The 18386-nt window shown below is 51.4% G+C and overlaps 1 protein-coding gene across 1 annotated transcript in view; it reads right to left on the reverse strand.

The window, feature by feature from the left end:
* Window positions 1–18386, reverse strand: part of Msi2 (musashi RNA binding protein 2) — a 371527-nt gene that overhangs the window by 174383 nt on the left and 178758 nt on the right. The window lies entirely within an intron of this gene.

The raw sequence follows: 18386 nt of genomic DNA on the forward strand, positions 1-18386 counted from the left end.
TGCGACTCCTGCAATCTCCCCCAGGAAACCAATGCAAACGACAGAGAATGCAGACTTTAACACCTTGTCACTGCAAACCCAGACTTCCTCACCTCCACAATGGTGAACAGCCTCGGGGAGATCCTTGCAGATGTGCACAATTATCACAAACCCGGAGGAAAGGGTATCTTTCCCCAGTGCGTGTGCACTGGTCCACCTTCTAGAATGAGCTGGTGAAATCTTACTGAGTTTCCCCATCACCGTCATCGTCAGCCTATTCCAAATGCAATGGCACTACCAACCCACTCCTTCCTCTCGGCATACTGCTAATGAACAAGTTCTGTAAGTGTCTTGGTCACATTTAGGGCAGAGGTTAAAGTCACCTTGTCCATGGTCACTTAATGGTAATGAACTATGCTTCTGTGACTGGGGTGTGGCCAGCCTGAAAACTAACTCACTCAAGTCAATGTGTGGAAACTTAAGGCCCTGAGAGTAGGACAGCTTGGCCCCAAAAGTAGAATGTGGCAGTTCTGAGAACACAGGAGTGTTGTGCTAAGTCTCTTCCCCACATCTATTTATGGTTCATGCAGCTGAGGTCTGAAAGCTAGCCAGGCCCAGGCAGAGGTAGGCCTGTTCATACGATCCAGTCTCAAAAATTCTGTGTACATTACTCAGGGGCTCCGGGTAAAGCAGATACTCTGATGAAAGTGACAAGGATTCTCTTCCCTGGCTTCAAAACTTTCAGGCTGCTGGCTGGAGCCTGAACCTTGGCTAATGTCAATATGGAGTCTGTTTATTAGCTTAAAAAATACTATGGAAGTTACACTTTTTATTTTTAATTCTATTCATTTTCTTTTTTTTTTTTTTAAGAGAGAGAGAATTTTAATATTTATTTTTTAGTTTTCGGCGGACACAACATCTTTGTTTGTATGTGGTGCTGAGGATTGAACCCGGGCTGCACGCGTGCCAGGCGAGGGCGCTACCGCTTGAGCCACATCCCCAGCCCTAATTCTATTTATTTTCAATGGTCATTGAATGAATGCTAACACAAATTCTTCATATCTTGGGGGCGGGGGAGGGGCACTAGGGATTGAACCCAGGGGTGCTCTACCACTGGGCTACATCCCCAGCCCTTTTTATCTTGAAACAAGGTCTAAGTTGCCGAGGCTAGCCCAGAACTTGCTATCCTCCTGCCTCGGCCTCCTGAGTGGCTGGGATGATAGGTGTGTACCACCACACCTGGTGAATTCTTTATATCTTAACTTTAGGCTCTGGTCAGAAATAGTTCTTTTCCCAGAAAGTGGAGCTCAGTCAACTCAGTCACATTAGTGAAGAAGGGTTCCTAGCCTTTCAGTCATTCTGCCCTGGGTTTGAATGCTGGCAGAACCTTGGACATACCACTTCATCTCCATAAACCTCAGTTTCTCCATATGGAAAAAAACATCCCCCATTCTCAGACTATCAATGAGGACCAAATGGACGATATATACAAAACTCTTGGGAAGGTGCCTGCCTAGCACATGACAGGATTCAGTAATGACAACCTGGCTGTGGTCACTAGGACCTCGCTAGCCAAAGAACTATGAAGAACACATGTAAATCCCAGGCCCCGTGGCTCCCACTAGTGCTCACACCCACGGTTGGGCTATCAGCCCAACTTTCCCGGAGCACCCAAATTCCTGATTCTGACAATTACAAATGTCCTTCCTGCTCTTCTTTGGAAGAAATGTTGAACGACCCATAATTAAATAGGATATGGCTTGGAATTAAAACTTAAATGTGAAAATGGAATATTTGGGATGATTTATCCAAAGCAGGAGAGAGAAAACCAACTCTATTCCAAAAAAGCCAATGCAGCTGGGACCACCGAGTCTGGTGTAGAGTCAGGACCAAAGGCCAGGGTTTGGGGGCCTTGTGGCAACCTGTGTTCCAGGCAAAGTGACCCATTCCCATTTCCAGATCTCCCGTGCAGGCGTGAAGAGGAGCTGCCGCACCCCATATCCCGACACTCAAAACCCCATCCCCACCAACCAGCTTGAGACCACAGGACTGATCTCAGCGTGCCCTTTATCCATGTTGCCATCAGTCCTCCGAGCTCCCTGCTGCCAGGACTCCCAGGTCACTCCACAGGGTTCCATGAATCAGGAGGTGGCACTTGTCAGAACACTCCCACCCCTTCCTTCCGGGACTTTTCCGGCATCCCAGATCCCACTATCTTCTACTGGGGCGGGCAGAGCTTTGTCAGCACGTATGCTCCGCGCAGGCTGGTCCCGTGTCTAGAAGGACACTGGCACGTTGCAGACACTCAATGACGATCTGAATAAATGAACAAACGAACGAACCATGTGCAGTAGCAAAGAGACTAAGTAGCAACTCTCTCAAACAATTAAACAGCTGAGTCCTTGCTTGTTTTCCTGAGATCCGTATTTCAGGGATGGGAAGAGGGAATAAAGCAATAAATTGCTTGGCCTTTCGCCCAAGGACAAAAACCAGGCTGCTCTACACCAAACCCACTGCCGGCTTCCTGAATTCCTTCCGACTGAGAACCACTCTGGGCTTCTCCTAGAGCAGGCCGGGGCCTAGTGGCGGCCTTCATCACAGCTCTGGCTCAATGTGAGAATTCAGACACCCAGTGACCTAACTGCTGCCCTTGAAAGATGTAGCCGAGAGACGTCAGTGGTAATCTGTCTGTCTCCCTTGGTTTGGGGGAGTAGATAGTATTATAACACATTTCTAAGGCCTCTGGCCTTTTCATTCTGGAGAAAAGAAACAAAATATTTGGCAGTGCATCCTAAAGGCTTCAAGTCCTACAATTTGAAACAAAACAGAGAATTAAGGAACAAAGGCTTTTTTCCATCAGACATTGAACCTGGGCTTTTATACTGGGAAAATATCTTGAAGAATGTGCACAGAGGCCAACAGGGCACCAAGGATTCTAGAATCCGGGGCCCACTGGGCGCCATTCATTCTGATACACGGATTCCGACAAATGGCCTCTTCTCTTCATCAGAGATCAGACTCCCCCATGAGGAAGCCACCTGGATGGACCACCTATTGGCTTCTGGTCTCAGCTAGGGGCCTGTCTTCAATGTGCTGGGCAAGGCACACCCCCTACTGAGATCCAAAGCCAGTAAGGTGAGACCCCCGCCCCCAAAAAAAAATCTTCTCTGGGAGAGTCCTCACATGACCAGACTGGGCAGGGGCTCTGAGACTCTGCTTCCTAAATCCACCCCAAACGGCAGCCAGCTTCCTTGCAGAAGAAAAAGGGAAGGTAGCCGTGCCCCACCTCTACACTCCAGGCTGCCATAGGAGGGGCTGGTCAGGGGGACAGAACCAGGGCCATGCCAGCCTCTGGCTTCAATCCTTCAAATGCCTCCCATTTATGATTGCCACTTGCTCTCAACCTTTCTGCCAGAAATACCCCAGGAGGGACAGGCATTCCAGATCCCCAACATCTAAGGAGAGAAAGCTTTCTCCAAGAGCCTCTGGGGACTCAGGGGCTGTTCTTTTTGCATACCTCCCCTCTGCCCCCCACCACACAGAGCAGAGCCTCTTCCTGGGGCCTTCCTGGCCGCATCTGCTCCCTTGGGTGGGTTTTGCATCAGTGCACAAGCAAAAGCCCCATTCCGAGCACTTGGGAGCTCTGCGGGGACGTGTGCAGCCTCTGCAGGGCTGCCGTGTGCGGTTCCAGTTCCATTTTCCCTGCAGATGTCAACCAGGACATTTGCTTGCAGGAGTCGGGGGCAGGAGGAGGAGAATTCTAGGAGATGCCGAGGGATGGGTTTCGGTTAACTACGCCTCTGTTGTTTGATCAAGGCCATGTCGGGAGCAGCGCAGGGCGTCAAAAGGAAACCCATTTGTGATCGGTGGTGTCAAGTGCTGGAGCAGCCGGGCTCATTGGCAGTCGGCTTTCGGTGGAACTGCCAGACTCTGAATCCATTAACAGGCAGTTGTGTCAGGAGAAAGCCCAGCTTGTCAAGAGACTCCTTTTGTGGGGCCCACATGCTGTGTTTAGCTCTCCAGAGTTCAGATAAACAGCTCCCCGCTTCCCGCCCCACGCATGTGTGTGTGGCGCACACATACACACAAACACCCCTGAGGCCACAGGACGCAGACCTCTGCACCCAACAAGGGCATGGTCTAGGATTCCTCTCCTGGCCCTTCTCTGCCTTTCCAAAGTTAAGGCCAGTCTCAGTGTGATTGAATTCCTCTGCCCCCACTGCAAGCAAAAACCCCCAAACCCAAGACTGTCTAAGCCAGGGACAGCCAGCCATGTGAGATGAGGCCATTGGTGGGGAAAATAATCTTGTTCTTCACATTTTAAATGGGAAAGAGGGTGAGAGCCGGCATGTCTGCTAATGTGGCTTGCGGGAGGGCAGGGGTGGGAGAATCAGGTCTTTCTCTGCATGGCTCTGGAATACCTGTACCTGTGATGCTCCCACAGGAGACCCGACAAGTGACTTGACCCAAGTCCCAACTTTCCCACCTGTAAGATGAAAACACTGCCTCTTTTAAGAGCTGCTTGAGGATTAAATGAGATACTAGATCCAAAATATTTTGGTGATCAGCATCTGGCCACTCTGAGACCCTAAGGGTTGGCAAGGCCATAGACGGGGGATCCGGGGTGCTTGTATCAGTGTGTGGAAGAAAAATCAACCAGTAACCCCAACACTGACTGCTAAGTGAGCAGGAAACAAATGCCTATTGTGTTAAGCACTGAAATTTAGGGCGTCGTTTTCTCAGCAGCTAGCATTAACCTAACTAATACAGGCGGCAGGGACAGCATCTTGTTGTGATTTGTCCCCAGATAGACCACTCCAGATCCCCTACTCTTAATGACTACAAACCTGCTGAACGGACGAAGGTTCCCCTCCATGTGAAGACTCCATCCTGAGCCCTCCTACCCCATCCCACCCCATGCCACCCCCACCCAGGCTCAGAGGAAGGACACAGGAGGTTGCAAGTGGTTGGAAGGCAGTGTGGGTGAAGTGGAGGGGAGGGGAGCCTCGTCTTTCCCTGACTTCTGCTCAGGGACCCCCAGGAAACATGCACAGCTATTAACCAGAGGGAGCTGCTGATGCAAATCAGCCCGGATGGCCCTATATGTTGTGAGTGGCAGGCACTAACCGTCTGCATGACAAACCTCCTACAAGATGCCGGCTAAACTGCCCTTTTGTGCCAATTAAAGATTCTCCAGAACACAAAGATTACACACCATTCTGCGGTGCTGACAACAATAAAACAATTTTAAAGGCTATTCAGATCCTCAGTTCACAGCTGACACTGTCAGGAGGGGGAGATTGTCTGTGGCTTTGTTCTTTGTTGTTGTTGAGTCTTAAGACTTAACCAAGGATTTCTGAGGGAGGAGGGGAGACTGGCAGGCAGGAGGGGTCTGAAAAGGTTTCTTGAGTTTCTAAAGGAGAAAAATGAACAACCCAATGCTCTCTTCTAGTGTGCGTGTGTGTCTGTGTGTGTGCATACACAAGCCTACACACACACACACACACACACACACACACACACACACACCACACTCTTTCTCACCAGCACCTCTCTGGAGAGCCTCAGAACAGACTCCCAAGGAACCCTGGTCTCTCCTGGGACGGACACCCTGAGATGGGTAGCACTAACAATAACTGTTTGGCACCAATTAATTGAAACTACAAGGGCAAAGTCCCAGAAGCTTTCCTCATATATTTGTTTTAAAGGCAAATTTCCAAAAACAGAGAGAGATTAAAACATACAAAAACTACTAACCAAATAAACAAACAAAAAAGACTGTGAGTTTCAAAAGTGAGAAATGCACGTGAGCCCCTCGGAAGAACCAAAAGGGGCAGATTATTTCAGGTGACAGTACACTGCCTATGAGCACCTGATAAGGAATGACCAGGAGCCCCAGAGATGTCATGTGAGTTTTATTCTTGCCACTCCTGTGTGCATGCGTGTGTCTCTGGGGGCACCCTCAACATTTGCCCATGCTCCTTACCATCTGCCCATCCAAAAAGTGAAAATGTGACCAAAAGGACCAAATGTCCTATTTTCTACTTCACAGACAGCCTTTCCGGTATTTCCTTCAGCTCCCGGGCACCGCAGGAAGCTCCTGCCTGCGGTTTCACTCTTATCCCCAACTCCATGCTCAACACACAGCTGTCATGTTTGTTGAGTAGGTGCAGCACCTCAGATGTCCACTGATCACGTCAGTATTCGCGTTCGCACATAGAGCAACAGGGCATGGGGCAGGTATAGGGTAGAAGAAAAAACATGGGTTTCAAGTGGTGGTTCTTAACTGGGGTCCATTTTGCTCCCCAGGGGACTCTGACAGAGCCTGAAGACATTTTTGATGGCCATGATTGGGTTGGGGGTGCCATGGCATCTAGCAGGTAGAGGTGAGAGATGTTAGGAAATCTCCTACAGTCCACAGGACAGTGACCACAATAAAGAAGCACGTGGCCCACAGTGTCAGGAGGCCCAGGTGGAGAAACTCTGGTTTAGAGTCTAACCTGCCTGGGCTGCATACTTTCTCGTTGTGGGCAGGATATCTAACGGAGATGTGGCTTCCAGATACGTACAATAAGGACAATTAGAGCAACTCTGCGGAAGGACAGAATGAGATGGTCAGTGAATGAAGACAGCCAGCACCAAAAGCCCGGCTGCTGGGATTACCAGTAGCCATCTAGAGGCCCAGGGATACCACCAGTGGCCCACTGTGGAGGAAGAGGAGGAAAAAGCCACCCTAGATACCAGAGGCCAGGGAATGCCCCCATCTTTGCGTGACAGTCCCTACATTTAATCATCTGCCTCCATCCTGAACTCTGTCCTCTAAAGCAAATCCCATTCATAAAGAAACATCTCCCCCACAAGGAAAGAGAGTGGGAGGGGAAAAAAAAACAACAAAAACAGCCAAATCTTCAGAAGTCTGGGTCCGCTCCCATCAGCTGGTTGTGATCAAAACCACATTCATATTCTGTCTGTCTGTTGGGGCTAACAGAAGGCCTCAGACCATCTCAGGAATGTGAGCTCCCAGGCCACCCCTCCGCCCCTCAATTTACAAGAAGCAGCTTCCAGAGGACTAGGGAGGAGGTCTCTCTCCTCGCCATCCCTGAGCACTTGCCCAGTCATGGGGGAGCAGTAGCAGGATTCCAGGGACACCCAGTCATCCTCCACTCTCAAACAGCCCCTCCCCCCCCCCCACTTCAATGGTGAGAGGAAGATTCCGGAAGAGAGGCCAGAGCCGTTTCTGCCCATACCCTCCCCACAGAAACAATTAGTGAGCTCAGGCCATGGCTGCCAAGTTCCTCTGTCCAATTTGGTAGATATTTTAATAGAGGAGGAGAATTCCCAGGGGCCCCCCAACGGAAATGCCCCATGTCAGGGAACGTTTGTTTTCATTTCCTTTTGCCATCAATGAATTCTACTCATGGCAACGGCTTGGGGCTGGATCAGATCCACACAGAAGCTAACCAGAAGCATTTGTTCCTTGAAATAAATCTCTCTTTGGGGAATGAGTTATATATACATCTGTGGGGGGGACCTACGCACACGTACTCACACAGGCATATATATTATGTATTACAGACAAAACACATGTGCAAATCCCCAGGCAGGCAGCCCTGAGCTTCTGGGAAGGGGAGGCGATCCGCTGGTTGGCTTCAAAGGCCATTTAAAGAAAAGTGCCTTGGTGGGAAAATTCAATGACGGATAGAGCCCTGTGAGTGGGAAAACGGTCTGTGAAAGCAACCCTTGCTGCAGGGTACAGAGCAGTACTGTGTGACGGAATGAGTGACAGCCGCCACCACGGCAGCCACACAGTGTTCCCTGCATGCCAAGGTCTACACTGAGCGTCCACACACATCGCCTCATACCCTTCCAACAGCCCCAAGACAACGGAGGCTGTGAGCACTGCTTCCACTTCACGGTCGGGCAAAACAAGGCTCAGGAAGAGGAAGGGTCCAGTTCAGGATCATAAAGCTGGTGGGCGGCAAAGCCAGGATTCGAACTCCAGAGTGGCTGGCTTCAAAGGCAGTGCCCAACCTCTAAGACACAGCGATCCCCTTCCTTCCCATGGCGTCCTGTGGAGGGTCAGAAGGCAGCTCCTCTTCCCTGCCCACTGTGGCTGGGTATCTGTCTCCTGGACCCCCTGATCGCCACTCTCTCGCTAACAGGAGCTGTCGCGCTTTTCCCTAGAAAACGCATTAGGAAAAGCAAACAGGTCATGCTCTGCTCGGTTCATCTCACGAAGGGCAGTCCTGGAGGAGTCTGGGTGCACCTGCACCTGCCAAGCTACATGGGAAGCAATGCTTATGCAGACCTCATGAGTATGTCTTAAAAGACCGCTTCCATGAGATGCCAATTCTTTCCAGATTTGTCTTTGTGGAGATCCATCACTTCAGCTCTCAGCCTTGCTTCAAGCAGGGTTCATTCATGAGCAGGAGCAAGCAGCAGCTGCGGTCTGTGGGCAGTCTCTCCCACCCCATCCCAGGGGGTGCTGCTGGAGGCGAGCACATGCCCATCCAGAAGGAGAGAAGCCGCCCCAGCTCCTCATCAAGATCTACTGGACAAGCCTCTCAGGGCAAGCCCCTAAGGTTCCGAGAGAGAAAGGGGCCAGGCATTTGTCACTGAGAACTTCTCCCCTTCCTCCTGCCTCTTCCCCTCCTCTCCAGATGCTCATGGCTTCCCAGGAAGCCAGTGATTTGAGGCATGAGTGGATAAACCTTGAAGTCCACCACACTGTCAAGTATTTGCCTGGCAGCTGTCTCGCCCCCTGCAGCCGCAGGCCTTGAGCTGCCGCCGGGCTCAATATCCTCATCAGAAAAAAAGCAAGAAGAATACCAGCATGGCTTACCTCATGGGATAAGGGGCAGACCAAATGTACTCTTCATGGCATTTGCGGCAAATGGGTCATCTGTGAGTACAGTACTTGTACACAGAAGGTATTCCATAAATGCCTTAGATCGACTGGCTGAGTCTGTTAGCAGAGCCGGTTTACGAGAAGCCCTGGGCTGAGCTAAATCAATACAGAAGGCATAAATTCAAGTGCCCTAGAGGCCAGGTTGGCAGCACAAATGAGAGAGTGGGGTGAAAGGGCCGGGGCCTCCTACCACCCAGAGGGTCCAGTACACTTTCCTCTTGAAGGCCCCAACCTTTGCTCTAAGCAGGGCCTTCAAAGGGCTGGAAGCAAGCTCCAGCTGGGCCAAGGCAGCAGAAGCGCCATAAAGAGAGGCCTCACTCACCTGATGGTCATGGCCCCAGGCTCTGTGCATTTCACCTTGACTCTCACCTCCAATTCCCACAACAGACCTGTCCAGTGGGCACTTTGATTAACCTGGTTTGCAGATAAGGGCACTAAGGCACAGAGAGTTTAAGAGACTTACCCCAGGTGATGAGGGAATGGGGCTGGGATTTGAACCCAGGGATGCTGGGGGGGAGAGGTGGGAAGAAAAGTTCCGGACAGAAGAGCAACGAGCAGCACAGCATCACCAGGAAGCCGCAGGAGGGCTACTGGCGGAGAAGCAAAGTGCAGGTGGATGGCCCAGGATAGGAGGCTGCCACAGGGCCACTGGGTCCTATCCCAGTGTGGAATGCAAAGTTAGCCGTGTGCTTTAGAAGCTCCGCAAGGAGAGCTGGAGATGTGCTGTGTCCCGCCACTTTAAAGAAAATTTGGACCTCCTGCCCTTCCCATTGGGGCCCTAGCACCCCATCAACTCTTCCTTGTCCCTAACCTCCCTGGCTCTGCACACAGGAGGTTCACAGACCAGAGTCCGAAGATTAACACAACTGTAGAGGCAAAGAGGTGACCCCTAGGTAAGAACGGAAAGCCCCTGCAAGCCTTAACCCTTTCCTGGGCACCGGCCACGGTCACGCACTCCCCATCAACTGAAAGCTGCTCAACAGACCACTGGCTCGGCACCCTTGTCATCTGTGTCTAAGTGTAATGGAAAAAATTGACTGTTTGCTTGGTGCAATAGGGCATGACCCTGTTTACACAGAAATAATAGCCCAACTGTGATGGGTTCTAAATCTCCATTACAGTGAAAGATTTGAAGGAGCAAAGCAGTTAGAAAAATAATTGGTTTTCTTGTTTAGTTTAAAAACCCTTGATGCTTACAGATCATGGACTTCACACCTCCCTTCTTAAGGACTTTAAAATGGAAACGAATGGAGTTGGGAGACTAAGCAGGAGTCCAGAACTTGTGTCTTTCTGGAAGGGTCCTCAGAGCTCACAACAGCAGAGTTGTTGGGGCTGGGGATGTGGCTCAAGCAGTAGTGCGCTCGCCTGGCATGCGTGCGGCCTGGGTTCGATCCTCAGCACCACATACAAACAAAGATGTTGTGTCCACTGAAAACTAAAAAAAAATTAATATTAAAAAAAAAAAAAAGAGCAGAGTTGTTCTGGATTTCAGAGTACCAGGAGAGCTCTGGCACTGGCTGTGAGCTCCTGGGGTGAACACCAACCTCAAAAGTGGCCTCTCTCTGAAGCAGAAACAAAGGTGAGAGCTGGTCCTGGGCAATCGTATTGGGGTTTCTCCCCCAAAGGGGCACACACGCTGACTGCTGGGACAGTCTGGAGTCTTTGCTTTCAGGGGAGGAGAAACTGTCAGAAAATCCTTTACAAGAACAAAAGGAGAGGAAAAGATGCAGTTTCAGACAATAAGTGAGCTAAGGACCCCTCTCAGGGCACCTTCTAGAATCTTCCCAAAGCTTGCCATCCTCCTCTGTGCTCCTCAGAGCATACAGGATGCTCAGATCAGGCCTGAGAAGCCCACATCTGGGCAGCCACCAACACATACCACAGATCCCTGGTGACAGCCTAGGACGCTTCAGCAAGCTGTGTGCCCAAACACCATCTCAGCAGCCCAGGATTCTTCACACCTCTTCCTGAGAGACACCAGTTCCTGTACCTTCCATAATAATAAATGCAACATGCTGGCCTACTGCTGGCATGACTCTGTGCATCACTCACAACACCCTTAGGAAGAGACTCCTTCCCCCATTTTACGGATGAGGAAACCGAGGCTCCAAGAGGTTACTCAGCTCATCTAAGGTCACACAGGAAATAAGGGGTGGTCCCAGGGATCCAAAGATAGTTTCACTGGCCATTAGAGCCTGGGCCCTGGTCCACTCTACTCCACACTCCCAGCTTGAAGCGACTGCTGAGGCCAGCAGACCACAATGCCCAAGATGACGTTTGTTGTCTGAACCCAGAGAGGACACTTCTGGCTCTTTAGCAGAGACCGCAAATACCCGAGCCATGAGCCAGAGCACATGGGCAGGTAGGTCCTATGACAAAGGGAAAAGGCGGAGGGGCTGGGGTACAAGTGCAACACATGCTTTCACCATGAGAATGGCCTTGGAGGGTCAGTCAGTCCAGGCAGCTGTAAGGAAGTATTCAAGGAGGACAGGTATTGTCCAACTTCCTGGCAGTGGTGTCCAGGTCACCTTTCCCCAGCTTTCAGGAGCAGGTCCAAGGAACGCCCTTTGGTTGGGTACAGAATGAGAGAACAGATACTACAGGGGCAACCAAGAACCTACCATCTCTCCATTCTCCCTTCACTCCACCCATCATCCACCACCCCTCTATGCATCTGCCCTGTCTTTCCTGTCACCCATCCTTCACCTATCCTATTCACCTATCCATCCACTGACCATTTAGCCATCCATCTATCCTTCCTTCCTTTCATCCATCCATCCGCCCACCCATCCTTTGTCTGTCTTTCCTTTTTACCCTTCCTTCCATTCATCCATCCATTCATATTTTTTCCATCCATCCAATAGTTCTCAAGAACCTATCATGTTCCATGTACAATCACTGCACCTGGTCAGTCAGATACCTGGACCCAGAAATCCAAATCTACATAAGAGTTCTTCCTGGCAGGGCAGAGCCTGTCTGCAGGAGCTAGTATTGGGTCCATCTGAGCGTTTTCCGATCTGTACACTTTTATCCCAGTCTAAGCTGCTAGTTCCCCAGAGGCCTGACCACCTCTCTCCCTTCCCAAGGAGAGCAGTCCTGGCTGAGTAAGTTTCAGGACAGTGACTCCACATATAAGATATCACTCCCTTCTGCTCCCTTTGAAAAGAGTTAACAGGATGAAAAAATCACAGCAGCCAAGACTCACTCCACCCTCTCGTTAAACTAAAGAGCAGGGGACACAGATCTTGGATGAAGGAAACAGACCTCAGGTTGGTCTGACTTAAGACCAGTATCTGAAATATGATTTTCATTTGAAAGTTGGACCTAAATGTTGCCGACAGCAACTTAAAAAAAAAAAATCAATAAAGAAAAGAGGGGATGAGAGTCTAGTGAGAAAAATGCAGACACTTATGAGTTCAAGACCCTGCGGGACACTCCTGAATATTTTAAATATCTTGGGGAAAAAAAAATGAAAACAGTTTCTCCCAACTTAAACCAGAGAAGGGAGTCTCTTTCTAGTCTGCAAATCCTTTGAGGCAATTCTTTAAATTATTTACTAGCTTTTTGATTATATTTTATGGTGGGGTGGGTGGCAGGGGGAGGGAAAAGAGGCGGGTAAGAAGTACGTGGGGGAACCAGGCCGCTGACATTTTCAGTATCTGTCTGGGATATTTTAAAGCCGCAAGGCCCTTTGAAATCCCAGTCTCGGGCAACAATGGACCGCTGCCTCCCGCACTTCTTTAGGTCATATTTGCATACAAAAGACCAGCTGCTGAGCAGCTATTATGCTGCACAGCCACAGTGGGCCTGGGAGAGGCCAGGTTACCAGCAAGTGTAAAGAACCCACAGAGACCCCATTAATTTTTCAGGAATTCTCAGGCCCTGGCCTTTTAAAGGCCAGTGGGGAGAAATTCCAGTTTGAAGCCTCCCTACCGTCCCTGCCACTAAATGTTGAGTCCAAATTGAGAAATGAAGAGTGACAGGGCCTCTTGCAGAAATCAAGGGGCCTCCTATTCCTCGCGGCCGCAGCCAGCAGCACCTCTGCAGAGAGCTGTGTGTGCACGGAGCTGGGAGAGACCCCCATGTGCGCACCCAACTCTCCCTCCGAGGTCCAATTTCAGGAAATTTATTCCAGTTGTAAGCCATTAGGTGCCAATTTTTCAAATCAACCTTATGATTCCAAAGCCATGAAAGCATTTGCCGCCTAATAGACTTTGGAAACCTTCTATGGGGCTCGGAGCTGAGCGAATGTTCTCTAAAAGCATCGCAATAACGCTTCATCTTCTTCAGCATTTCTCAGGTCTTAAAGAAACGGATGCGCTGCTAAGCACAGCCTGGGCTGCTGGGCTGCTCAGACCCAAGGGGGTGCAGCAGGGAGTGGGGGGCGGGAATGCAGGAAGGGAAGGGCACTCAGGCTCAAAGGGCCTGGCCTCAACCCACTCCACGGCCTACAGGACCTTCTGTGGCTGCTGGAGGACAGGACCACACCTGCCCCCTCCATGGGCTTTGGGTAAGATCTGAGTTCTGGATACAGAGCTAGCAGGATCCGGTCTCCCTTCCCCACCCTCAGTCCACGCCAGAATCCCAAAGTCCAACAGTTGTTTGGCCTCAAGAGCACAAAGAACAAGGAGGCTTCCGATCAAACCCAGACGGGTGTCTACCTCAAGGAGAGGGGTCCAGGAAAACCTCCGCCTTGGAGAGGGAAGTCTGTTCTGTGTCTCAGGACTGGCCCTTGTCCCAGCAAGATGCCTCTTCTGTGCCAGAACCAGTCACCCCAGCAGGCTAAACAGAAATATGACAGTAATGAAAGGGAACAGCTCAGTTCAGCTCAGGCCTACTATTCCTGGTGGTTCTGTCGGAAGAATTACTTTTTCCCAGGGGACACATTCAGGTAGTCCAAGATGGGGGGCATTTCCCAGGGGATGTATGAGGTGGCAAGTGCCAGCAAGAAGCAAGGAAACCTCCCCATGCACCGGGGAGGCTCCAACACACTTTCTCCTACGGCTTCTCACACCAGGTGCACACTAGCCCGGGTCTGTCCACATCTAAGAATGGAGATAGACTGGTTTTTTTTTTTTCTTCCTCCTTTTCTTTCTCCTTTCTGTGCCTTCGTCCTTCCCTCCCTCCCCCTCTCCCTTCTTTTTCTTTTTCAGTGTGGGGATCAATCTCAGGGTCTGGTGAATGCCAGGCAAGCACTTTACCCCTGAACTCCAGCCCCATCCCAAGAGGGAGAGATGCTCTCTGCTCAGAACCGAGGACTTCCTGGCAAGGTCTGGCATCTTCCTGCCAAGCTGAAACAGAGGCCCTGCAGCACACACTGCACCAATCTCAGGGAAAGGAGGCAGGGACAGAAGACAGGGGCCTACTAGGAGCCCTCGGGGTCCCAAAGAGTAGACCAAGGGGCACCAGTGAGGGACGGCATTTCCTCCTTCCGGCTAACGAGGCTGGCCCACACCAGGGATGAACCAGCTGCCCTCTTCTTCGCACCCTTTCTCTAAGAAATGGATTGAACCATACGGGACTCATGGGACCCTCCGCTTGAGAGCCCAACCATTTCTGGAAATGTGGCCTGTTGCTCTACTGTGCTTCCTTTCCTTCCATTTCTAAGACAACTGTGCCCTTCCACCTATAGGTCACTTCTTAATTTCTGCCTCCCTCATCCTCCACCCATCCCATTCCTCAAATATCAACCCAGGAGACAAAAAAATTATAAGTCCAGAAAATATTTATGAGTGTGTGTATGTGTGTGTGTGTGTGTGTGTGTGTATTAAACTAAACTAGGAGGAAGGACAGAGACAACTTAGGGTGACAGAAGATATTCAGAGCATAATCTATACTATATGGGGTACAGCCTACAAATCCAGAAAGTGCCAAATGAATGACAAAGGAGAGATGTGTCCTGTTGGGATCATGCAGAGGATGCTGGGGCAGGACTGCTGCTGAAGGATGGGTTGAGCCTGACTAGATCAGGAAGAGGCCAGTCTATGCCGGGCACATCCGATGCCCTGGGTGGGCCCTGGGGCAGACCAGGGTCCTGAGGCAGTGGGATCACACTGTGGATCCCACAGAGATCAAGAGGGGAAAGTGGTTGGGCAGGACTTAACTGGAAAGGGCTGGAAGGCCCGGTCACAGCATGACCATGTGAGGTAATGTTCATGGGGAAGCAGAGAAGCTGCTGGGGAGGAGGCCTGGGGTGGTGGGTGCCCAGGGTCTGGACCAGCCTTAGTGGGAGAGGCCCAGGTAGAGGGGAGGGAGATCTTAGAGACGGAAACTGGTGACAAGTTTGAAAGGGGGAGGCTTTCTCGAAGCCCTGAGAAGCCTCTAGGTTTTACTCATGCTGGAAATTCCCCAAGAGCACATTTTTTTCAAGTCATTTCAAAACTACTGGTCCTAGTCAGACAAAGGTTCTACCCAACCTGCTTGTTTGTCACCCCTAATTCCTACATCCATGATGCTGGAGGACCCACCCCAATGCCCCCTCCAGATGGAAAGCAAGCCATCCCCTGGCAGACCAGGAAGGCCGGGGTCTTGCCAGAAGAGAAGGCGAATGGATCCAGGTGTCTGTCTGGAGCGCGCCAGAGTTCAGGTCTAGGGTCCACCAAGCTGCAAGCAGGGAAAGGGATGCTCACTGCCAGGAAAGCCACAGCTCCTACATCCTGAGACCAGTGGCATAAGGCCCCATGACCCCCACGGAGATCCAAGGGGGAGCCATCTGGCCTCTCACCAGCTCTGGTACCACACAGGTGCCCAAAGAAGAAGTGACACCAGGAGACAATGTGCTCGTGGGCAGGACACCGAGTGCAGCAGAAGGGTGCTGCGGCATCCTGGCAATTAACAGGGAGGCAGGAACTCCGCTACCCAGAGGCCTCTGCTACATTACAGGCTTAATGGCCCATGATGCTTTGGGGGCCAACATTCCCCTCTTGTTGAATTTCAACTTGGCTAGCTCTGCACGTCGCCTAAATGGATTGCCTCTGAGGAGGAAATGCTTTAAATGATAAGGCTCATTCCGGGGAAGTCCCTGCCCTGTGCTGGAATATATATATTTTTTTGATCAATAAAAGGAAACTCTAAAGTATGCAGACTCACAGAGATACCTTTTGTCCTGTCTACACCCATGTAGCCCTGCTTGGAAGTGAACCCCAGATGAAGGACTTCTTCAAAATCCAGCGAGAAAAGTTTTGTGCGCGAATGGCGGGAGAACCTGTGGGCTGGGCTGATGCGGGCCGACACCCGCCACTGCAGAAGGCAGGCATGAGGCTGGCTCACAGGAGGACACCCATCCATCTCTGCTGGAGGGCTGAGACTCCCTTCCCAAAAGATGGTGAACCATGAGGGTAGGGCAGGGGAAGTGAGAGCAGAGAGACAGGGAGAGAGAAAGGTCAGAGGGAACAGAATGAGAGAGAACGAGAAGGAGCTGGGGAGACAGAGGAGGGTAAAAGAAGGGGCAAGGGTGGCCGCCGCAGGCTGCACCATGTCCCCTCTGAACTGGTGGGTTGCGATCCTAACCCCCAGGACACTAGAAGGTGACCTTATTTGGAAATAGGGTTGTCGCAGATATACCGTTAAAATGAGGTCATGCTAAAATAGAGGAGAACCCTGATCACATTCAACTGGGGTCCTTTTAAAAAGAGGGAATTTGTCACGCAGGCAGACAAGCACCATGTGTGTGAAGGGACAAGGCCATGTGTGTGAAGATGAAGGAGAGACTGAGGCGGTGCACCTATAAGCCAGAGAACAGCAGCGGTGGAGAAGGCCAGGCCCACCCCTCAGACTTGGGCTTGCAGCCTCCAGGTCTGTGAGGCAGAACATCTGTGGGGTTGAGGCCACTCGGTTTCTGGTTCTGTCATGGCATCTCTAGCAAAGTAACAGAGAAGAGTGAGGGGAAGGGAAGAGGAGGCGAGAAGGAAGAGCAAAAGGGGGAATCTGCACAGAGCTGCCGTCTCCTTCTTCAACCCGACCTTGGTGGGGTGAGGCTGCAGGCTGTGCCACTGTTCCCACAGCGGGAGGGCCAGCAAGAGAGGGCCCCCACACACTCCCTTTGCCTGCCTGCCTCCCAATCCCCTCTGCTAAAGCCACCTTTTAGGAGGATTAATTTTTAATAAATCAGCACTCTATTTTTCTGTACTTATTAAAATTTAAGACAATGAGTCATTGCACCTGTAAGGCTGGGTTGACTAATTACCAGCGAACAGCTGCCTGCATGGCCCTGTGGCCCTGGGGGAGTGGGCAGGAGGCTGTCCACGCACAGAGCTGGGGGAAGAGCGGGTGACGACACTGCTCTCATGTGATCTGTGTCGTCCCTCCAAGGCCGGGTCAAGGGCGGGGAGCAGTCAGCCGGCTAGTGGGTACATGCTCAGGTGTCACAGGAAGGTCACCCATCTCCCAATTCAGAGGAAACAAGAGGCTGAGATGAGGGGTGACTTCAGCCCCTGCCACAGGCTTATAGGACCTTCCAATCTGCTTTCCACTGAAGCACCCACAAGGTGGGGTGCAGCCTCTGCCAAGAGAGGTCCTCAGCGCCGGGCAGGGTGGGGAGCAAGGTAGGAGAAACACGCAGGTTTCCTCCTTCATCTCTGGTCACCCAGTCGAGCACCACCCTGGACCTGTCACCCTCCCAGGAACATATTCTGCTCTCTGCCACCCTCACCTTCTGTGTGCAGACCTCACCCTCTGCCTAGAAAGCCCTTCTCCTTTCCCAGACTGATGTGACCCCGCCGATGAAGCTTGCAGAACCACAGCTCCTCTCTCCGTGGATAAATACAAGCTTCCCAGCACCAAGGAGGCCTGGCCACACCCATCTGGACCCCTGGGCCATCAGCCCCTGCTCCCTGAGCATCCAAGGAATGGCGAACTGCTGGCGGGTCTCCAAATTCATACTGAGTTGCCTCTCAAGGTCTCTGCATGTGCTGCTCCGTCTCTCTGAACCACTGACCACTTGCTGGAGGAGGAGGAGGAATGTGACTTGTCCCTTCTGCTCCTGTCTAGTCCTCACATCCCTAATGCTCTCCCCAGATGAGTTCTTCCAACTCTGCATGTTCCTCTGCCTCCTAGGTGTTTTCTCTCACACACACCAGGCTACACCACTGGTCCTGATTCTGCACGGCTCCGTCTGACCAGGAGGCCCAGAGGGTCAGATCTCTAGGACCTTGCACTGGGTCTGGCTCCTAGTGCAGGAATAAACAGACACATGATGGCAGTTACCGAACACCGCTCTCACTGGGCATTAAGGCTCCAGTCTAACCCTAATGGTTCCCTGGAAACCTCAGGAGACTGATGGACCTGAAGCCAGGGTCAGAGGTTCAGGGCCTGGTATCATGTCAGAGGACTGAAAGCCACAGATGACTCGCAGCTCTCCCCCCACATCTCTAGACCACTGATGCCCTTTTCTAGAACATCTCAGGGAATGGCCCTGCCCCGAATCCATCGTCCCCTGCCTCAAGCTCCTACCTTACTCCTTTCTACCTCGACCCCCAAATATAGCAAAGAGGACTTCCAG

The sequence above is a fragment of the Marmota marmota genome, unplaced genomic scaffold (genome assembly GCF_001458135.2).
Source record: "Marmota marmota marmota unplaced genomic scaffold, marMar, whole genome shotgun sequence".
NCBI classification, from domain to species: domain Eukaryota; kingdom Metazoa; phylum Chordata; class Mammalia; order Rodentia; family Sciuridae; genus Marmota; species Marmota marmota.